The sequence below is a fragment of the Saimiri boliviensis genome, chromosome 9 (genome assembly GCF_048565385.1).
Source record: "Saimiri boliviensis isolate mSaiBol1 chromosome 9, mSaiBol1.pri, whole genome shotgun sequence".
In the NCBI taxonomy this organism is placed as follows: domain Eukaryota; kingdom Metazoa; phylum Chordata; class Mammalia; order Primates; family Cebidae; genus Saimiri; species Saimiri boliviensis.
In genome coordinates, this window is record NC_133457.1 from 68,781,538 (window position 1) to 68,805,620 (window position 24,083).

At 36.4% G+C, this 24,083-nt stretch overlaps 1 long non-coding RNA gene across 1 annotated transcript in view; it reads left to right on the forward strand.

The window, feature by feature from the left end:
• Positions 1-474: 474 nt before the first annotated feature.
• Positions 475-24,083, forward strand: part of LOC141585665 (uncharacterized) — a 33,038-nt gene continuing 9,429 nt past the window's right edge. Inside the window, exons 1-3 of the long non-coding RNA XR_012519278.1 lie at positions 475-1,899; positions 2,559-2,626; positions 6,219-6,336. This is a non-coding gene — a long non-coding RNA (uncharacterized LOC141585665). The remainder of the gene's footprint in view (positions 1,900-2,558; positions 2,627-6,218; positions 6,337-24,083) is intronic.

Here is a 24,083-nt window from a genome sequence, read left to right on the forward strand (position 1 = left end):
GTGAAACCCCGTCTCTACTAAAAATACAAAAAAATTAGCTGGGCATGGTGGCACGTGCCTGTGGTCCCAGCTACTCGGGAGGCTGAGGCAGGAGAATTGCCTGAACCCAGGAGGCAGAGGTTGCAGTGAGCTGAGATCACGCCCTTGCACTCCAGCCTGGGTAACAAGAGTGAAACTCCGTCTCAAAAAAAAAAAAAAAAAAAAAAAAAAGAATTAGGTTTGATATGAATAATGCACTAATACAAAGGTAAGATTTAGCTTTTCCCTGTGAACAAGATTTTCATGTATTTTAAAAATGAAAGATTATTGTCTGACCTTTTGAATAAACTGGAGCAACAGGAAAGGGAAAAAAATATATTATTTGGAAAGTGAAGTCATCCCTCTATTAATGAGTAAAGGTTTTTGCCTTTTTTTTTTTTTTTTTTTTTTTGAGACGGAGTTTCGCTCTCGTTACCCAGGCTGGAGTGCAATGGCGCAATCTCGGCTCACCGCAACCGCTGCCTCCCGGGTTCAGCCTCCTGAGTAGCTGGGATTACAGGCATGCGCCACCATGCCCAGCTAATTTTTAGTATTTTTAGTAGAGATGGGGTTTCACCATGTTGACCAGGATGGTCTCGATCTCTTGACCTCGTGATCCACCCGCCTCGGCCTCCCAAAGTGCTGGGATTACAGGCTTGAGCCACCACGCCCGGCCCCAGGTTTTTGCCTTTTTACAGTTTTTGAGTTATCACTTTGGTTAATGAGTGTCTTAAGATAACCTGGGATTTGATACCTGACAAACTTGTAAAAATCAAATTATAAATTACTTATTTTTCTTACCTACATATGTTTTAGATATTATATCCCCTAAAGTACCTAAATGACATTTGGCTTATTTGGTATAAAAACCATAGAAGAAGAATTGTCAGAAAGCATTGTCAGGTCAGATACAGTGGCTCCCATCTGTAATCCCAGCACTTTGGGAGGGTGGATCATCTGATGTCAGGAGTTAGAGATCAGCTTGGCCAATATGGTGAAACCCCATCTCTACTAAAAATACTAAAAGTTAGCCAGGTATTGTGGCAAGCACCTATAATCCCAGCTACTCAGGAAGCTGAGGTCGGAGAATCACTTGAACCCAAGAGGTGAAGGTTTCAGTGAGCAGAGATTGCAGCATTGCACTCCAGTCTGGGCAACAAAAACAAAACTCTATCTCAGGAAAAAAAAGAAAGCATTGCCAAATGTGAAATGGTGTTTCATTTTCCTTGGACTGTATTTGCATAAATATGTTATCCTAAGACTTCTTTGTCATCCACAGACATTTGTTGTCTTGTTTTAATCCTCTTTGAAAGGTGATTTATAATCTGCTATAGGACATTGACAGGTGCTCTTAAATGCAAGTTTCTGATAACTTCGGAAATTTTGTCATTAGCATAAAGAAAAAACTTTCAGGACTCTAATGGAGACCTGAAATGTTCAAGAATACAAAGCAGAACAGGAGATAACTGCATGGAGTGAACTAATATAGACTGAAGTAATCTTTTTGGCTTTACTTAAAATATTACTGATCCTTTGTTTTTCAGAGTTCAGGAAGCTTATTTTGAGCTATTTACAGCTTTTAGCAATTGAGTAAAATATACTCCAATTGAGTAAACAAAATTAGGAGCATATTTGTCTCTCTCTATCTGTTTTCTCCAGAATTTAGAATCTATTTGTGAGTATTCTTAACTTACGGAAATATAATTTGCATAAATGCAAAAGAATGTTTTCTTCTGCAACAGGTCACAATTGGAGAAATTAGTTATTTTGGCAAGGCTTTGACTGGAATGGCATGCTTTCCCTAAGGAATCAAACTTGATGTGTAGAGTCAATAAAAACCCTTTGGGAAAACTGGCTTCATACCTTGTCTACACATTCCCTGTAAGTAACTTGTGGTAAGTAAATAATGTCACTTCCTGACAGGCTTATGAGACCCAAGTTATCCTGTGACCTCAAAAGAAAAATTTATGCAACTCATGTAGTTATTTGAGGGGACAGACCCATAGCTGGGCTCAGCTTTAAAAAGTCTTATCTGAGATTCACTTTATGAAACCAAGTTTTATGAAATCTGATTTTGAAAACCTATGTAAAAATAATTATTCTTGCTATACTTTATACAAATGTTCAGGCCAGGTATAATAGAGACATTTGGTCATATCATGATTTTTCTTTAGTAAAAATGGGAGACTGGAGAGAGAAAAAAATTATACTTTAAGAACTAAGGACCGGTAGCAGTGGCTCACGCCTGTAATCCCAGCACTTTGGGAGGCTGAGGCGAGCGGATCACAAGTTCAGGAGATTGAGACCCTTCTGGCCAATATGGGGAAACTGCATCTCTCCTAAAAATACAAAAAAATTAGCTGGATATGGTGGCATACACCTGTAGTCCCAGCTACACTGGTGGCTGATGCAGGAAAATCGCTTGAACCCAAGGGGTGGAGATTTCAGTGAGCCAAGATTGCACCACTGACTGTGTGGGACTCCATCTAAAAAAAAAAGAGGTCCAGGTTTAACCTCCAAGGGTTGGCCTCTGTCTGCAGGAAACCTGGAACCCTCATCTAACAGAGGAGGCCCCAGGCTGGAGTCGGGAAGCCTTCAGAGTCACCAGGTGAGTGGATCAGAGCTGGAAACATAGAGCACATGGAAGCCCTGGACTCTTCTAGTGAGGGCTGAGAAGCTGTGGTAGGAATACATTCCATGGGCAAATGCACACAAGGGGTCCCTGGGCCCCTTCCTCTGCCCAGTGACTGCCCAGTTCCTAAGGAACTTCTGAGGCCTGAGACCCAGGGACATACTACCTGATCATCACCCCCACACCTTTCTGCCAAGATGAGACAATGCCCAGGGCAGACAGGTGGTCTGGGATTGGGGTCTGAGGTGGGGTGCATGTTCCTAACTAGCAGGTGCCCTTACATAAAGCTGCCTGAGCTGGTTACACCATCACTTGTTAGTCTGCCTATGTGTGGCCTAGATTCAAAGGTCCAGTTGTCCATTCTGGCTATACCATTCCCTGGCTCCTCTGCCAGGCCCAAATGTGTATAAGGAGTTTGAATAACTTTGCTTTTAGTTCCTGAATAAGAAGCTTTATTGTTACTAGATTTTATCTGTAAAAACATTTTCTGCATTTTCAATGAGATTTGACTTAGAAATTTTGGATGAAATCCAATTGGTTAATTTTAAAAATTGAAAAATTTTTGTTTTTTAGATAATGATTTTCTAAAATGCCCACAAAACTTGGCAAATAGGTTTGCCATGTTACACTATTAGTATAGGCTTGCTGAATTTGAATTTTTGTAAGAGGCACTATTATTCTTATGGTATTAAATCCATGCACTTTTACAACTTGAGACCTCCCCATTCCAATCAAAGTTGCAATTGAGTCCAAATACAGAGTAAGAGTGTGAGTGCTATTATGAAGTAAAAACAGCCACTCCACTAAGTCCTGATTTTGAATAATAACTCCTAAGAGATTATTACTAAGAGAGTGTAAGACAGTGTTAAGTAGGGAAAATTAATAATGTTAAAGGCTTGTTATGATTAATTTTACTTACTTGAGCCTTATGAATTTTTTTTCTTCAATTACTTGCAATTCCATTTTAGCTTTTTAAGTTAACTCTTGAGGACTATGCAGACTGGAATCTTCTCAAAGAATAGAAAACAAATTACTCATAGCATAAGTTGAAATGGCTAAAGTAGGTCTTATCTAATTGATATTTCAAAGTAACTTCTGGAAATTATTTAGAGTTTTTAAATCATCTCTTCTGATGAATACCTTTTGAAGTGACATAGTGATTTATTTTTATTTTTATTTTTTTTACCAACATGCACAAATACAAATAAGGAATTGTAGTTTGAATTTTATCTGGAGCTACTATTAACCTAGTACATTGAATGGATTTCTTTTTTTAAATGGTTATAGCATTGTATAAGTAACTCTTTATTTGGTGCAGTACAAAGAATATTATATAATGAATAATATAACACTGAGGAAATTTTTTTCTAGTGGGCTTAATAGCTGTGTCCACATAAGTTTGACAAACTGTGGAACTGTTTAACATCCCTTGGGGAAGAACTTTTCAATAATATTTTTAGGCAGGTTTTTGATTAGTATAAAAGGAAAAGTGAAGAAGTGAAGACAAATTGCTTACAGTTCTTTTCTGCCAAAAGAATTGTTAAAAAAAAAAAAAAGTCCTTCAAATCAATAATAGTAGGAGACAATTTTTTTGAATCATAGTGGGTAAAAGTAGTATAACTGCATTAATTGCTCTAAGATCTGTTAACATTTTTTATTTTTTAATTTCCTTTTTATTACAAAAATAGGACAGTTTTAAGCTAAAAATGTGGGAACTATATGTTCTTTTTCTAATTGTTTAGCAACTACATTTTTAAAAATCTCCAGTTTTTGTAAGTGGCCATTGTTCTATCAAAATTGGTTCATTATCTAACCATTTTCAAGCTATTGGTTTTGGAGGTTTAACAATGACTGTTATTAAAAATGATATTCTAACCATGTTGAGAAATTTGTCTCTTAACTTCTAATGATTCTTTTAGACCCTGTAAATTTTTTTCTTTTTTTTCTTTTTTTTTCAGACGGAGTTTCGCTCTTGTTACCCAGGCTGGAGTGCAATGGCGCGATCTCGGCTCACTGCAAACTCCGCCTCCTGGGTTCAGGCAATTCTCCTGTCTCAGCCTCCTGAGTAGCTGGGATTACAGGTACGCACAACCATGCCCAGCTAATTTTTTGTATTTTTAGTGGAGACGGGGTTTCACCTTGTTGACCAGGATGGTCTCGATCTCTTGACCTCGTGATCCACCTGCCTCGGCCTCCCAAAGTGCTGGGATTACAGGCTTGAGCCACCGAGCCTGGCGACCCTGTAAATTTTTTTCTATTCCCATTTCAGGCACATAGCCCATGGCCTCCATTATTTGTTGATTTTGGGAGCTATAGGATTGTTCAGGTATTAAGACTTTGGTTCCCCACTGCTGTAATAAGTTTCTTCCCCACAAGTTAATAGGAATCTGAATTACAATAGACTGAATGGGTCCAGGCTGTCCTTCTGGCCCTTTACATGGTAAGATAAGACTGCTTTGATAAACTTCTGAGGCCTGCCCCACTCTGACTATATTAGAGTGAGCATTTTATACAGGCCAAGAAAAGGGTCAGTGCTGAACAGAAATAATTGAGACATTTGTGTTAGTATTAACTAAACCTTTAAAAATTTTTTCTATGAATAGTGACTTTACATGCTGGGTGTTTATTTGTAATTTGATATATCCAGTATGCAGCTTTGCCCTGCTTATTTGTACTTCCAAATCCTCCAATTCTTTCATCTTTGCTTTGACCTAATTTGATGTAAGGTAAAAGTAAGATTTGTGCTATGCATTTTTTAGGTTTAGCACTGCAAGTATTGGAAAATGACATACAATTTGCATTTCCCCTGTAAAATTACTATTAATAGCTTCTGTATGAAATTTTATTCCTTTAGTATTAAGGCTAGGTTTTCCTAAAAGCAAAACCACTGTTTCTGTAGGTAAGGGCTTACAAATTCCTGCTGGTATTTTTTTGTGGAGGCTCCCCAGGTAAAATATTTACTTTCTGAGTGCTACACAAATTTGCTGCTGCACTTTTATTAGTGGCAGGGGACAAACATTGTACAGAGATAAGAGAGTAACTTAAGCAGGATAGGCCCCAGTTGGAATTGGGTTCCCTTCCTTATTAAATTTTGAATGACATTGATTAGCCCAATTATTTTTCTTTCTTTATTTTTTTACACTTAGGGCAAATGCCTGGTTTAGTATTTTTTGTTGTTACCCTCAGCTGAGGTCCTGTTCTTAGATTTTGTCTGCAGTCCTTTTGGTGTGTTCCTTTTTTCCAGAATGGAAACAAGCTCCAGGAAATGCAGCAGTCCTGTTGTTTACCCTCAATCCTGCCATAGTTTGCACTAATAATGTAGCCTTATGTAAATTTCCTCCATTGCCATCATGAGCCTTAATATAGTCCATTAAATGAGCTATCCCTTTAAAAGGCTGCTTAGCAACAGACATTTTGTATTAGTATTATTGATTGCTTAAGTTTCTTTAGAAATTTAAATGGAATTTAAATGGAAAAGGCTTCAATGTTACCTAAAACTGTCCCTGCTCATTTTGAGGGTGCATTATAACTGGAAACTGCTATCCCTCTAAATTTTCGTCTTTACCAGCCTGCTGAATCCCAGCCTGAATAGAAAATTACTGCTGTGGAAGGCCGGTATAGAGCCACTGGAGCAGCAAGCTTTGCTTTTTGAACAACGTTTAAGTTTTCCAACAGGGAAATATCAGGTAGGTTTGGCCATTTTACTTTTTGAGAATGGGCTTAACAGTTTTACTTTTTAACTTAACTGATATTACTTCCATTAGGTTTAAAGCTTTTCTTTAAAGGGTGCAGTTTTACATGTTAGCTTCTACTTGCTTTTTAACTAATTCATGGGCTAGATGTAATTTCTTCCCCTTTAGAGGCTACTGCTTTACTTAAATCAGATTTTAAAAGAGTTATCTCAGAGATAACAAAGAAATTATTATTAGAAAGCCGGGTGCGGGTGGCTCAAGCCTGTAATCCCAGCACTTTGGGAGGCCGAGGTGGGTGGATCACGAGGTCAAGAGATTGAGACCATCCTGGTCAACATAGTAAAACCCCGTCTCTACTAAAAATACAAAAAATTAGCTGGGCATGGTGGCACGTGCCTGTAATCCCAGCTACTCAGGAGGCTGAGGCAGGAGAAATGCTTGAACCCAGGAGGCGGAGGTTGCAGTGAGCCGAGATCGCACCATTGCACTCCAGCCTGGGTAACAAGAGCCAAACTCCGTCCCAAAAAAAAAAAAGAAAGAAAAAAAAAGAAATTATTATTAGAATTTAAATGTTACTTAAACCTTAGCAGAGAATTACAATTTTGGATGTTACTTGTTTACAAAGAACACACAAAATTTTGCTGTGGAACACCTGCAGAGAGCAGCATGCAGCTATTTGGACCTGGCCCCACACGGCTGCTGCTTGCTGCGTTCTGCTTGTGTTCTGCTTGTGGTACTCACTACCGACCCTGGGCCACAGTTGTGGCCTTGGGCTGAGTCTGTTCGCTTAAACGCTGCTTTGACCTTTCTTTGCTGCTGAGCTGTTTCCACTTTTTTCTTTTTCTTCCCCGCCCCCCCCAACCCCTGTAATGCTATTAAGGTTAGAAATACCTGTAATGCTATTAAGGTTAGAAATATAGCATATGAAAGGTTAGAAATGTAGATTAGCATATTAAGGTTAGAAATATAGCATATGAAAATCTGTTGATTCTTAAAAATATATTTTAAATTTCTGGGCTTAAATGTGTAACAACATAAACATTTGACTAATTCTGCTGCCATATTTAATATGGAAGCTTCAGTTTAATATGGTTACACAGATCTGAAAAAATAATTGCTCTAAAGCTAACAACGACAATGAGAAAATTATCAGAATAATTACCGTCACATTAATATCTGCACACAAAATGTTTCGAATAGGCCGGGCGCGGTGGCTCAAGCCTGTAATCCCAGCACTTTGGGAGGCCGAGGCAGGTGGATCACGAGGTCGAGAGATCAAGACCATCCTGGTCAATATGGTGAAACCCCGTCTCTACTAAAAATACAAAACATTAGCTGGGCGAGGTGGCGCGTGCCTGTAATCCCAGCTACTCAGGAGGCTGAGGAAGGAGAATTGCCTGAGCCCAGGAGGCGGAGGTTGCGGTGAGCCGAGATCGCGCCATTGCACTCCAGCCTGGGTAACAAGAGCGAAACTCCGTCTCAAAAAAAAAAAAAAAAAAATGTTTCGAATAGTAAGCTAGGATTTGAACCTAGGCAATTTGGTCTTGGAGAGAAAAAGTGTTCTGTTCCCAGTGAGTTCATAGTCAAATAGGTGCTGGGAGAGGAGGAAAACAAAAATGAAGTCACACGGATGAATGCATGCTGTAATTCTGGACAATTTTAGGAAGGAGTGGTATATGCTACTAAAAAAGCCTGAGGTTGCAAGATTTGACTTATCTAGAGGAAGATGAAGGCTTGGCTGTTGCCTGACTTGCGAAAAATGCATAGGCCTTTTTAACTAGATAAAGCTGTAGGGTGGGGGCCTGGAAGAGCTTTCCAAGCAGAGGACTGAGCTTCTGCAAATGGCCTGTGGCAGTCTGTTTGCTTAGCCTGTATGAACAGACAGAAAGAAGGCTATCCTGGCCAGATGATAGGAAGTAAAGGGAGCTGAGTCCTGAATGAGGTGGGAAAAGGTGGAAGCCATACCAAGGTGTGAATGTTTTGTACTGTATTTACATAAGAGCTCTGGGCAATATGTTAAGCTCTGGGTGACTTGATAAGATTGATGTTCCAAATAAGTCTGGCTCTAATGGAGAAAACAAGTTGGAGTCAGGCAAGAGTAGAAGCCAGTGACCTGGTGTGAAAATGACATACTGGAGTAGACTGAGGTTTGTTGTTAGGCTCTTAGGTGACAGGTGTGATGAGGGGTAATGGAGGTAAGTAGAGATATTTCACATGTATTTAGGAGGTAAAAGTTTTAAAAATGATGCTGCATTGAATGTTGGTATGAGAAGGCAGGAGATTGAAAGGCCCCAATGTGTCTATATATTCTTTATCTTCTCCAACCTCTGGGATTGATTATAATGTCTTTGGAGTCTTGTGAAATAGTGCTTCTTAAGCTGAAGCTCTTGATTCTCTTTACTTCTGTGGAGATCTTGACTCAGGAGGTTTTGCTTGAGGATCTAAAATTTGGAAATTCATAGCCATTTGTCTTGTTTTGGATTTTTGAGGTATCTTGTTTGAACATTCTTACGTTCAAGCACATTTGGAAAATGTTGATATAGACAGTGTGTAAGATAGTCAGTGATTCTCAATATTGGCTACACATTAGAGTTGCCAGGGATGCTTTTAAAAATATGCATGCCAGGGCCCTACCTGAAACAATTAAATCAGAGTCTGTGAGTTGAGCCTGGATGTTGGTATTTTAACAGGTGATTGGGATATGCAGCCAGTATGAACCTCTGAGTTAAATTATAATTCTAGAAAGCATGTGGAAAAGAAAACTGGGATAATATGAAGATAGAAGCATGCCAGGCATATATTAAAAATGATTTGTAAAGCACAACGTGGACAAATTACTCAAAATAAAATCAATAAAGTAGTAAAGGTACTGAATTATGCTGTATCCACTGGGATATTTTCAACCTTTTCCAAATGACTATATAAAATTATTCTTCCATCTTCCAGCAGGAATTATTAAATAGTGTATATAGTACTTGATATACTTCTCTCTCTTTTTTTTTTTTTTTGCAAAGTTAAAGTCCTGCCCTTAAATGTACTCTCGATACACCTGAGAAATGGCCAAAATGCTGTGGATTTCTGCATAAGCTCATGTTTTCAGTGTTCACATGTCATTTCTGCATGGTCCTACATAAGTATGGGCCCTTGAGTGCAGAAACAGGCGAAGGCGAAAGCACCTCTAGATTCTGTACAACAATGTGTGGACTGCCGCTGCCAACAGCCCACATCCCTGTTGAGTTTTTTGTTGTTTTTGGTTTTTGAGATGGAGTTTTGCTTTTTTACCCAAGCAGGCCAGAGTGCAGTGGCACAGTCTCAGCTCACTGCAACCTCCATCCCCAGGGTTAAAGCAATTCTGCCTCAGCCTCCAGAGTAGCTAGGATTACAGGCATGTGCCACCATGCCCAGCTCATTTTTGTATTTCTAGTAGAAATGGGGTTTTGCCATGTCTGCCAGGCTGCCAGGCTGGTCTTGAACTCCTGACCTCAGGCGATCCACTCAGCTTGGCCTCCCAGAGTGCCGGGATCACAGGCGTGCACCACTGTGCCCAGTCAACAGCTTACGTCGTGACAGTGCTGCTGAATCATTGAATCCTTTGGCCATGAAAATGCCAGGTTTTCCTCTGTGAAGGAGGCATAAGTGAGTTAAGTCGGTTTGGATCACGCAGGTTATTAACTAACAGATGGAAAGTGATAAAGTGTAGTGACCATAAAGAACATGAGATATATGCTATTTATAGTTAAAGAGAAAAGAGAGAAAAGGATAGAGATAAAAAGCACTGATAAGCCTACCATTTCGTAAAATATACTTTTGGCTCTTTGGTATACATATCAATAATACATCCAAGTTTCCGTCATAATGCAGATAGTTTTAGATGCTTCCTTTGATGCTTAACATGATCATGGAAATTGGATTCATTATTACATCATGCAAATGTATCATAATTTAACCAATTTCCTACTACTGGACATTGTGGTCATTTCAAAACCTGGTATTATTAATACTTATTTTAATATGTAGAGTCGGTGCATACATTTTGGTCCTTGAAATAAATTCTCAAGAGTGGGATTGGTGGGTCAAAGATTAACATATTGCTACATATTGCCCATTTGAATCACATAATTTTAAGGTCTTGTAAAACAAGTTTTTATAAAACTTGAATGAGAAAACATATGAAAGGGCACAATCTAAACCAGAGTGGTCCTCATGTAATTATTTGAGCAATTCGAGTTGTGGGGAGAGAGTGGTATTGTGATAGAAATTTTAAAAAAAGAAAAGAAAAGAAACGACGTGAAGCACCAAAGAGAAATGCTGAATAATGGAAGCAATGCTGATAGTTTGACTCAGAATGGTAGAAACTAAATGGCAAGAGAGATGATGTGGAGTTGGCTGTAGTGATCTTTTTCTAATCTTGGTTTTCTAACAAAACATCTGTACTATTTTTAATATAAGCCACATTTAATTGAGTACATGTAAACACAAAAACATATAGCAACTGTTCTTTAGCAAATGATGGTGGCTCTGTTGGGTTGTCCACAGAGAAAATATGTCTACCCTTTCAGTTTATGGAGAAAATACAGCTAAAGCTTACCCTAATGAACCAAGGTAATTGGAAAGGAAGTCAAACAAAAAGTAACAAAACTTATTTATTTATTTATTTATTTATTTATTTATTTATTTATTTTTGGCAAAGATGTGTGTGAAACAAGAGAAAATTCTCATACAACAGACAATAATTTAAAAACCAGTAAGCATTGCTTCAAGTCCTTTCTAAGAAGCAAAACCTAAAATATGGAGGAGAACGTAGATCTTATATCTATGTTCTAGATCTTAGACCTATGTTATTATAGATCTATGTTCTCCTTAGATCTCAATACTATTGCAATATTTCCTAAAGATCTGAAGAAGTTGGTTCAACAGAAGGAATATAGCAAAAACATTAAAGTTCGTCAATGTTTTGTTTTGAAAGTGGTAGCCTTCACAACTTTTATTTGCATTATCTATGTTTGTCTCACATGTGAATGTATATATTCAATGACATTTTTATTGCTTAATTTTTTAAATTTCTATGTTATGAGAACTGAAATTTTTCAGACATCTTTTCCACACCTTTTTTTTAGAAATACAATTTCTGTGTTTGAAGAAGTCTGTGTTGGAGAAGACTTCCCAGAGGCAGGACGGACATAAGTTGGTTTTAAGGATGCATTTTGCTTCCCTAGCCTAAAAATCAAACAATACATGAAGTAAACCAAAGTTCTGTTCTCAGATTTGGAACACTGCACTTCTGGGACTGTTTCTTGGCAGCTTCTATAAATACATATAAGCTCACATTATAGTGTGGCATAGCAGGAAATTCTAGAAGTCAGTGGTCAGAGTTAAGAGAAAGAGCCAGATGCAGTGTTATGAACCTGTAGTCCCAGCTACTCAGGAGGCTTGAGGTGGGAGAATGGCTTTAGCCCTGGAAGTTGGAGGCAAGCCTGAGAATTTGAGACAATCCTAGACAATACAGTGAGACCCTATCTCTTAAATAAACAAAACAAAACAAAATGAATGAAATGAAACAAGAAGAGGATCTAAGGTATATGAATATTGAGAAAGTGTAGAATACAAAGAGCCCAAAGGGGGAGATATTTTACATAGGCAACTGACTCGAGGCATTTTCTGATTGGTCTTCTCCATGCTCCTTGCCCAGCAATCTCCATGGCATTCACCTGAAAGCCAACATGTCAGTGAGTAGTTATGGGTGAAGGGCATTCTGGGGGTCTTGGGGAACATGGCTAAAATGGGCCTATGACATTCTCCCAATTCATGTCACTTACCTCTCCTAAATCCATTTTCTGTTGTTGATACCACTTATATTACTTCTTCACTAAGTGTCTGCATTCATAAAGTTCCTACCATAAAAATAGGAATCTGTTTTCTTTAGAAGATCACAGATTCTCAAGGAACAAAACAATGTAACAGTGATTGAAAGTTCATATTCAAAAGGCAGTTACTGGATATTTATTTTCTCAGCTAAGTGTAATGTTCACTTATCTTGACTTTTAAGTAGCAAAGAGTAGGAATCCTTAACATTAATCTCAATGTCTAATCTCTAAATTAAATGTATTTAACCAGATTGTCAATAAAATTAATTTTAGCTGCAAATTCTGATGATCTTATGTGATTTCCTAAAACAAACACAGGATTATTCAAGTATTGAACTCTGATAAAAAATGTGCACTGGCTTCCAATTGCCCTAGTTTTAGACTGGCATTTAAATCTATTTGACTAATTTGCCCCCAGCCTTCTATTCTAGCTTGCTTCCTACCATTTCTCAATATAAATCCTCCACTGGCTCAGTCAGTCTCCTAGTTATTCTACAAACATAACTTTTCTTCTCTTTTCATCCTGTGTGCTTTCTCCTTCCTGTAATACTCATTTTCTTATCCAAATACTACTGAGTATTTTTATTCTAGATCCATATTAATCTCTTCTTTGCTCTTTGGGAAGACTGGGACCTTGGAATGAGAGGATCTTTAGTAGCTTAACGACTTTGGACCAGTTATTTATAACTTCTGTAGGCTTTAATTTTTTCATTTGAAAAAAGGGGCTCATAAAAGTACCTGGCTCATAAAGGTTTTGTGAGGTTTCCTTGAAAACACTTAACTTGTTGGCACACAGTAAACATTCAGTGGATGATGATGTTGAGAAAGATGATGAATCTTGGCTTATATAATTGTGTATTTGGTCTTGTCAGGATAGACATGCTTTATGTTTTAATTCATATCAGTGTGAAAGATCAGGGGGTCTCACTGTATTGTTAAATTTTTCTTTCTATACACCAGTGTGTGATTTTAAAAAAAATTTCCAAATATCCCCTTCCACCTTTGTGAAAAAAATAAGCTAATCTCTATGAGAAAGAAAGCCTCTCAGTGTTTGACAGAAAGCAGCCAACTTCAGAACTACAACTTCTCTGGCTGTCTCCTTAGCTGTGCTTTATTTCTCAGAGTTCTGAGCCCATTCCACTTTCTTTTCAATCCTCCCTGGCTCACAGTGGCAAACTGAAGCATGATTTATTAAAGTGAAATGAAATAATTATATCATGCTTCTTGCCTGCAAGCACATGAATTTTGATGCCTTTCAAGAGGATGTATTAGATGGGCAGGTGGCTGGTAATCATCCTACTCTGCCTCATTGGGTGACATTTAAATAATCACACTCAAATCTGCAGTAACTACAGAGGAGCTTTTCAAGTGATTTATTATTTACTTCATACTACAGTTTAATGATTAGGCATACAGATAAATAAGGGAACATTTTCATGACATCCATGCTATTGAATGCAGTGAACATCGAGAAAGCAACTTGATTTCTAAAAATTCCTGCAGTTACCAGTGAACAAAAAGAATACAACTGAATGGGGAAATTTTCAATTCTTTTCCAGGTTCAGGTTGTCTGGCAGCTTATTTTTAGAGATGCCTAGGACACTGAAATAACCGATGATTCATAGGCAGATTCTTTTTTGACTTGCAATTATGTCCGCAAAAAATATAGAGTTAAAAAAAAATTAACGTGGATTACTAGAATATTTTCCCTGAAGATCTCTCAGTAGAATGGGAAGACATTTTTATTTTTAGTAATTATTTATGTGGGTTCTATTACTATTCACCATGTTAAAAATTAATACTGAGAAATGCTTAAAATATGTATACAGTTATCTTAATATAATTTATATTTTAAGTTTCTATGAAAAATAATTTTATTTTTCAGTAATAATGATGAGTAATATTTTTATTGTATAAATGTAAGGTGTACAACATGTTTCCATATACATCTGCATGGTGAAGTGCTTATAACGGTCAAATACTTTAATAAATTACTACATTATCTTCCATAGTCACCTTTCCTTTTGATGTGTGTGTATGTGCGTGTGTGGTAAGAGTATCTAAAATTTATTGTTTTAACAAATTTCCAGTGTATACAATGTAATATCATCAACTACTATGCTTACGCTGTATGCTAGTTCTCTACCCATATTCATCCTGTGTAAATAAAAAATTCATACCCTTTGGCCCACATCTCCCATGTCTCCTGTACCTTTCTCAACTACCATTCTCTGCTACTTTGTGTTTATTATTATGTTTTTAAGATTCCACAAGTAAGTGAGTTCGTGTAGTATTTGTCTTCCTATATCTAGCTTATTTTACTGAACATAATTCATCCATGTTGCTGAAAATGGCAGGATCTCCTTTTTAAGGCCAGATAGTAATCTGTTGTATATGTATACCACAGTTTCTTTATCCATTCCTCTATCAGTAGATGCTTAGCTCATTTCCCTACTTTGACTTTGAGAATAATTCTACAATAAGCATGGACACACAGATATCCTTATAAGGTGGTGATTTCATTTCCTTTGGGGATATATCCAGAAGAGGGATTACAATGGTAATTCTACATGAATTGCTATATGGTAGTTCTACGTTGAATTTCTTTTAGGAAGCTCTGTAAAGTTTTCCGAAGTGGTTACCTAAATCTCCATTCCTACCAACAGTTTATAAGTGTTTCCTTTTCTCTACACCCTCAGCACCACTTACCTCTTGTCTTTTTCATAATAAGCATCCCAACAGATGTTAGGGGATAAATCATTGTGGTTTTGATTTGTATTTCCCGAATGGCTAGTGATGTTGAGCATGTTTTCATATACTTATTGGCCATTTTTATATCTTCTCTGGAGATAAGTCTGTTCAAGTCCTTTACCTATTTTTTAATCAGGTTGTTATTTTGTTTTGCTATTGGGTTGTTTGAATTCCTTACATATTTTAGGTGTTAACCTTTTAAGAGAGACTATAGTTGGTAAATCTATTCTCCCAGTGTTTAAGTTGTCTCTTTAGCTTCTTTACCATTGTTTCATGATAAAAAACAGTGTTGAGACAGAAATAAATCCAACTTGGTCATTGTGTGTAATTTCGTTGATGTGTTCTTGAGTTCATTTTGTGTGTGTTCTCTTGATGGTTTTTCCATCTATGTTCATCTTAGTGGCCTGTAGTTTCCTTATTGTGTCTGGCTTTGACATAGGAATGATGCTGGCCCCAAAAATGGGTTTGACAGTATTCCCTCTAGTTCTAAGCTTTAGAAAAATTTAAGAAGAATTTGAGATATGTTCCGTGAATATATGAGATATGTTCCATTCATTGCACGTTTTTAACATGATGGGATGTTAAATTTTATCAAAGGCTTTTTCTGCATGTATTGAGATAATCATTTGGTTTTACTACTTGGTTCTGTTTACATGGTATGTTTATTGATTTGCATATGTTGAACCAGCCTTGGATCCCAAGGATGAAGCCAACTTGATCGTGGTGGATAAGCTTTTTGATGTGTTGCTGTATTCAGTTTGCCAATATTTTATTGAGGATTTTCACATTGATGTTCATCAGCAATATTGTCCTGAAGTTTTGTATTTTTTGTTGTGTGTCTGCCACATTTTGGTATCAGGATGATGTTGGCCTCATATAATGAGTTAGAAAGAAGTCTCTCCTTTTCTGTTGTTAGGAATAGTTTCAGAAGGAATAGTACAGGCTCCTCTTTGTACCTCTGGTAGAATTGGTCAGTGAATTTGTCTGGTCCTGGGTTTTTTTTTTTTTTTTTGGTTGGTAGGCTATTAATTACTGCCTCAATTTCAGAACTTGTTATTAGTCTATTCAGCGATTTAACTTTTTCCTGGTTTACATAGAGGTAATATAGTATTCTCTAAGTTTGTACTTCTGTGGCGTCAATGGTGATATCTCCTTTAATAACATTTTACTGTGTCTGATTCTTCTCTCTTTTCTTCTTTATTAGTGTAGCTAGGGTTTATCTATTTTGTTAATTTTTTCAAGAAATGAACTCCTGGATTCATTGATATTTTTTGGATGTTTTTATGTCTCTGTCGCCTTCAATTCTTGTCTGATCTTAGTTATTTCTTGTCTCCTGCTAGCTTTTGGATTAGTTTGCTCTTGCCTCTCTAGTTCTTTGTTGTGATGTTAGGTTGTCGATTTGAGATCTTTCTAACTTTCTCGTGTGGGCATTTGGTGCTATAAATTTCCCTCTTAACACTACTTTAGCTGTATCCCAGAGATTTTGGTATGTTGTCTCTTTGTTCTTGTTGGTTTCAAAGAACTTCTTTATTTCTGCCTTACTTTCATCCTTTACCCAGGAGTCATTCTGGAACAAGTTGTTCAATATCCATGAAATTGTGTGGTTTTGAGTGAGTTTCTTAATCCTAGTTCTAATTTGATGGCACTGTGGTCTGAGAGACTGTTTGCTATGATTTCAGTTCTTTTGCATTTGCTGAGGAGTGGTTTAATTCAATTACGTGGTTGATCTTAGAATAAGTGTCATGTGGCACTGAGAAGAACGTATATTCTGTTGATTTGGGGTAGAGAGTTCTGTAGACATCTACTAGGTCCACGCGATCCAGAGCTGAGTTTAGTCCTGAATATCCTTGTTAATTTTCTGTCTCATTGATCTGTCTAATCTTGACAGTGGGGTGTTGAAGTTTCCCACTGTTATTGTATGGGAGCCTAAGTGTGTGTGTAGGTCTTAGGCTCAAGAACTTGTTTTATGAAACTAGGTGCTTCTGTTGTGGGTGCATATATATTCAGAATAGTTAGCTATTCTCTTTGAATTGTTTCCTTTAGCATATGTAATGCCTTTTTTTGTCTTTTTGATCTGTGTTTAAAGTCTGTTTTCTCAGAGACTAGGAATTGCAACCCCTAATTAATTTTTTTTTTTTTTTTGGCTTTCTATTTGCTTTGTAAATTTTCCTCCATCCCTTGGTTTAGAGCCTTTGTGTGTCTTTGCATGGAACATATCTCAAAATATTAAGAGCTATTTATGAGAAACGTACAGCCAAAATCATATTCAATGGGCAAAAGCTGAAAGTATTTTTTTTGAAAACTGGTACAAGACAAGGATGCCCTCTCTTACCACTCCTATTTAACATAGTATTGGAAGTTCTGTCCAGGGCAATCAGGGAAGAGAAGGAAAGAAAGGATATTTAAATAGGAAGAGAGGAAGTCGAGTTGTCTCTGTTTGCAGATGACATGATTTTATATTTAGAAAACTTCATTGTCTCAGCCCCAAAACTTCTTGATCTGATAAACAACTTCAGCAAAGTCTCAGGATACAAAATCAATGTACAAAAATCACAAGCCTTCCTTTACACCAATGATAGGCAAGCAAAGAGGCAAATCTTGAATGAACACCCATTCATAATAGCTACAAAGAGAATAGCTAGGAATACAGCTCACCAGGGATGTGAAGGACCTCTTCAAGGACAATGACAAATGGCTGCTCAAGGAAATAAGAGAGGACACCAACAAAGAAACATTCTATCCTTATGAATAAGAGAAGTCAATATCATAAAAATGCCATACTGCTTAAAGTAATTTTTGGATTCAATGCTATTCCCATCAAACTACCATAGATACTTTTCACAGAATTAGAAAAAAAAAACTATTTCAAATTTCATATAGAATCAAAGAAGATCCTGTATACTCAAGATAATCTTAAGCACAAAAACAAAGCTGGAGGTATCATGCTACCTGACTTGACACTGTACTGCAAGGCTACAGTAACCAAAACAGCATGGTACTCTTGCCAGAATAGACCCACTGACTAATGGAGAAGAGAGGCCTCAGAAATAACACCGCACATCTACAACCATCTGATCTTTGACAATCCTGAAAAAAACAAGCAATGAGGAAAGGATCTCCTAATCAGTAAATGGTTGCTACTTCAACTTTGTTTGTTAATGGTTGAACCTTTTTGTTTCTTCTTGATTCTATCTTACTAGGTTGTGTGTTGCTAGAAACTTATGCATTTTCTCTAATGTTGGCATATGAATGTTTATAATAGCCCCTTATGATTCTTTTTATTTCTGAGGCATCTGTTGTAAGGTCTCCTCTCTAATCTGTGATTTCTTTTCTTTTCTTTTCTTTTCTTTTTTCTGAGACAGAGTCTCGCTTTGTTGCCCAAGTTGGAGTGCAGTGGTGCCATCTCGGCTCACTGCAACCTCCACCTCCCAGATTCAGGCAATTCTCCTGCCTCACCATCCTGAGTACCTTGAACTACAGGAGTGTGCCACTACACCTGGCTAACTTTTTTTATTTTTAGTAGAGGTGGAGTTTCGCCATGTTAGCCAAGGTGGTCTTGATCTCCTGACCTCATTATCGCCCACCTCCACCTCCCAAAGTGCTGGGATTACAGGTGTGAGACACAGTGCCTGGCCTGTGATTTCATTTATTTGAATCTTCTGTCTGCTTTAGTTGGTGTAGCTAAGGATTTTTCACTTTTGTTTATTTTTGCAAAAAAAAAAAATTTAAAAAACTCACTTCTTTGTTTTATTGATATTTTTCCTATACTTTTTCTATTCTCATTTGATATATTTCTGCACCGATCCTTATTGTTTCCTTCCTTCTGCTACGTTTGGGCTTAGTTTGTTCTTCTTTTTCTAGTACCTTTTGGTGTAATGTTGTGGTGTTTATTTGTGATCTTTGTTCTTTTAGATGTACATGTTTATTGCTATAAGCTTTGCTTTTACAGCTGCTTCTGCTGTGTCCCGTAAGTTTTGGTATGCTTTGTTTCCATTTTTATCTCTGTATATTTATAAATTTTCCTTGTAATTCCTTTTTTTTTTTTGGCACATTGGCTATTCAGATGCATGGTTTTTGATTTCTTATATTTGAGAATATTCCAGGTCTTTTTTTCCTGTTATTAATTTCTACTTTTATACCATTATAATCAGAAAAGATTTTGATATATTTTTAATCTTAAATTCGTTAATCTTGTTTTGTGATCTAACATATGATCAATCCTGGAGAATGTTTCATTTGGGCTTGAGGAGAATATGTATCCTGTGAATGTTCTATATATACCTCTTAGGTCCATTTGATTGAAAGTATAGGTGAACAAAAAAAGTATAGGTGAAGTCCAACGTTTTCTTATTAATTTTCTCCTTAATCATCTTCCTATTGCTGAAAGTGTAATATTGAAATCTCCTTCAATTATTGTATTGCTGTCTATCTCTCCCTTCATATCTGTTAATATTTGCTTTATACATTTAGGTGCTCTGATGTTGGGTGGTGCATATGTATTTATAATTGTTATATTTTCTTTTCTTACAGTTTTGAATATAAAACCTATTTTATCTGATAAATAGCTACTCCTGCTCTATTTTGATTTCCATTTGTATGGGAATTGTTATATTTTCTTTTTTTTACAGTTTTGAATATAAAGGCTATTTTATCTGGTAAACAGCTACTCCTCTATTTTGATTTCCATTTGTATGGGATATCTATTTTCATCATTTCATTTTCAGTCTACGTGTTTCTTTTCAAGTGAAATGAGTCTCTTTTAGGCAGCAGGTAGTTGGGTCTGTTTTAAATTTATGTAGCTGCACTGTATATTTTATTAATTTTAGACCATTTACATTTAAAGTAATTATTGATTGGTAAAGATTTACTGTAGATATTTTATTTATTGTTGTCTGGATATTTTATAGATTATTTCTTTCTTCTTGTAGTCTTTCTTTGTAATTATGTAATTTTCTGTAGTAGTGTGCTTTGATTATTTTTTTCTCTATTTTGTACCTACTATAGATGTTTGCCTTGGGGTTACCATGAGGCTTATGTGAAACATCTCATAGTTATATCCAACTTAACTGCACTCACATAGAAGAGGTGGAAATTTCTAAATGAAGCTTACAACTGGGAGTTCAGGTGTTTATGTTTTAGGAACCTTCAAAATTTATGAGATCTCTAGAGCTGTAGCTGCCACTGTAATGAGCTGCAAGGATTCATTTCCTGCCAAAGGGTACCTAAACCACCTCTCTTATGGAACCCAACAGTGACTCAGACATTCAATCATTTCTCTGGTCATTCATTTACAAAAGATTGATTAAACTACTCGGGGTCAGACACTGCTCCATGGCTTAGTGATACCAGTGTAAACAAAGCGCATTTGCTCCATTGTAGCAGTTGTATGGTGGTATAAAAGCTAAACATGATATTGGAAGCTTTTCAGAATTAAAACTGTGACCTTGGGCAAATCTAAACCTCTCTGATATTAGTATCTTCAACTATAAATTGGGATAATATCTGTCCAAATAAATTGTCTTTAGATAATCAGATATGCTAATGTATGCTAATGCATGTGAGAATACTTTTTAATGTTTTAATGGGCTTTTTTTTTTTTAATTTGCTTTAAAAAAAAAAAACACAGACAACTGGTTAAATAGCATTTCTTTTCAAGTGTCCAACTTGGTAAAGAAACATGATGACCAGAATGTCAAAGGGTTGAGCACATCTTACGTGTTTTTTTTTGTTTGTTTGTTTTTTGTTTTTTTTTTTTTTGAGACGGAGTTTCACTCTTGTTACCCAGGCTGGAGTGCAATGGCGCAATCTCGGCTCACTGCAACCACCGCCTCCTGGGTTCAGGCAATTCTCCTGCCTCAGCCTCCTGTCTTATGTGTTTTAAAACTAGATTTATCACTAGAACTGTTCCCAAAAGAGAGCACATTGACAATAATGAATTTAAGATCTGTCAAAACACAAGTGATAGAAATTCATTTTCACATTTTTAATGCTCTTATTAGGAACTTCTATTTTTCCCAAATGAAACATGGCTTTACATTTTTATAGCTGTTCCAACTTTTAAAATTATCCAGCATGTTCCTGAATTTAACAGGTTTTAATTTCTAAGTTACTCTCTACCTTTCCATGCATTGCAACCTGGAAACAAATATGAAATCCATGAATACATAGTAATATTTTCAGCCATTTATTTGTTTACTGACTAACTTGTTCTCTGGTAACATATTAAAGTAATATATTTAAAAATACTTGTACAGCTTGGTAAATGAATGAGTATGAATATATCTGACCACAGGGATATTCTTACAAATGTCCAGTAGGCTAGGAAGAAATACGCTGAGAGAAAAGTATGCTGGTATAAGTTATCTGGTTATGATTTATTACAACCTTCTTGTCTGGATTAATTATTGTGTGAACAAATTTTAAAATGTCACATAAGTAATGTGTCATGATGAAACCATATAATTAAAATGTGGTTTACCAGTTCCTTTTCTCAGATTATAAATTACTGACCTTGTGATTGTATTAGTGCAGCTTTGTTAATTTTTCTCATGTTTAATGTCTGCTCAGAGGAATAGATTTGCTTATAATATTAATGAACCAAAAGATAGATGGTGAGCGTTCATTGCCATGGTTGATCTGATTTGTAAAAGGCTAATACAGTTATGTGAATTCAATGTTATGTTTATTTCTCTATTCTATATCATCATCTAGTAGCTAAACAGATTGGAAGTCCCTTTTGGGGTCAGTGTTCACATAGAATAGCAAAGCTGAAAATCAGTCGTGCAGTGAGATTAAAATGGAGTGGTTAGGAACATGAAAGTGGGGGGAAATATGTAAACAGAAAGAGTATGAAAGAGTGGAAACAGAGTTAGTCACATGAAAGTAGTTCTGGAGGAAGGGTTCAGGAAGATATGGCATTTGCGTAGGTCAGGTCCTGCCACTTCCCAGGGTTAGTCGATCTCATAGTTATCATATCCATGCCTAACTGACTGGGTTGTATTGTATGTGTGTTTTTAATTCATAAGAATTAAAGTATAAATGGCCAACAGGTCCATAAAAATATTCTCAGCATCACTAATAATCAGGGTTGTCATCTTCCCCAGTTAGCGCTATTATTAAAAAGACCATAAATTATTGCAAGAATGCTGAGAAAAGGGAACTCTTACATACTGTTGATGGGAGTGTAATTTAGTACAGCTATGAAGGTAAACAGTACAGAGATTTCTCAAACAACTAAAAATTGAACAACCATATGATCCAGAAATCATGGTTATAACTCCTGGTTATTTCTCCAAAGAAAAGGGAATCAGTATATCAAAGGGAGACCTGCAACCCCATGTTTATTGCAGCACTGTTCACAATAGCTAGAATATCGAGTCAACCTGAGTGTCCATCAACAGATGAATGGTAAAGAAATTGTGGTATATATACACAAGGGAATTCCATTCAGCCATAAGAAAGAATAAAAATCTTTTCATTTGCAGCAACATGGATGACACTGGAGGCCATTAAAGTAAGAGAAATAAGGCAGACTCTGACAAGTAACACATGTTCTCACTCATATGTTGGAGCCAAAAAATGCTGATGTCATGAAGGTAGAGTGTAAAATGATGGTTACTAGAGACTGGGATGGGTTTATGTGTGTTGGAGGGGATAAAGAGAGGTTAGTCAATGGTTGCAAACATTAGTTAGAAGAAATAAATACCTGTGTTCGATAGCACAGTAGGGTGACTATAATTAACAATATGTATTTCAAAATAGCTAGAAGATTTCAAATGTTCCCGACACAAATAAATGATAAATATTTGAGGTGATGAATATTCTAAATACTTGATCAATAATCCGATTTGATCCATTACACATTCCATGAGTGTATCAAGGTATCACATGTATGCCATAAAAATATAGAAATATTATTGGTAAATAAACTACAAAGAATTATGTATAATAACCAACAAAAATAAAAGATCAAGGAAAAGTAATACTTTAAATCATGCAGGGGAATCATCCAGTGAATTCCTTCAATGAACAGGAACGGCCTTTCCCTCATGCCTTTTAAAATGTCAGCATCTTGCTAAGCTAAGTGGAACTTTTGTATTTAAACACAGCACTGATTTGAATAATGTATTACCTTAAATGAAAACCAAACATTTTATAGTGATTGATTCAAATGCTGGGAAAAAAAACAGCAATGAGGCATTTTTGAGATACATTTCCTTTTTTCTTATCTGATAAGATTTGCAAGAGTATTATCAGTGATCTACATTTTTTTCTTCACCTAATAGACTAATGTTAGAACCTAACCCAGGAGTAAGCTGTGACTCCATTGCATTCTCCATTAAGAAAAAATAAAATTTACCCAGGCCAAGGAGTCCAAGGCAGATACTGGACACTGCTAGATACTTCAGGACTAGGCAGCAGCTGCCTCAAGTCAGCAGATAGCTAATAAAGGGTCAGGCACATCCAGGATGGTAGACAGGTTTCAGAGACAAATAACAGTGGGTAGGAAAGTACAGCTACTGGAATTTCAGGCTTAAAAACATTCCAGAGATAAAGAGATGAGCAAATAAAGGGAGAAGAAAATGAGAAAGAAAGCCTAGTAAATGGTATTACAATCTGATCAGAGTGTAGAAGTCACTAGATTTCTGATATATTGGATCAGACTCAGGTTATATGCCAATTAAGTACAATTAACATTTTAGCCATTTCTTTGCTTCAAATACGCAAATATTTTATTCCATAATCAAACTTTCTTTTTTTCTGTTTGTCTTAACATTGTTTGGCCATGTTAAACACGTATTTATATTGGAGGAATCAAAGATATCTTATATATTTAAAAATAATTTTGTATAGTACAGCTCTTGTTAGGGTATAAACACATTTGATTGAAGAATTTTCTTTGCTCTTAGATGAAACTAAGAGAAAAAATACTGCAAAGTGATAAAAAAAATTATGGTGCAAGTAAAATAGCAATATTAACTTTTTGCTGTTAGTATGCCAGGGATACTTAAAGTTTGTTGTAGATTGACTACCACAGAAAACAGACTCAGATGGAAATGAGTGTAAAGGATGTTTCTTAGGGAGTGGACTTGGGCTCAGCACTTGGGGTGTGGGGAAAGGAAAGAA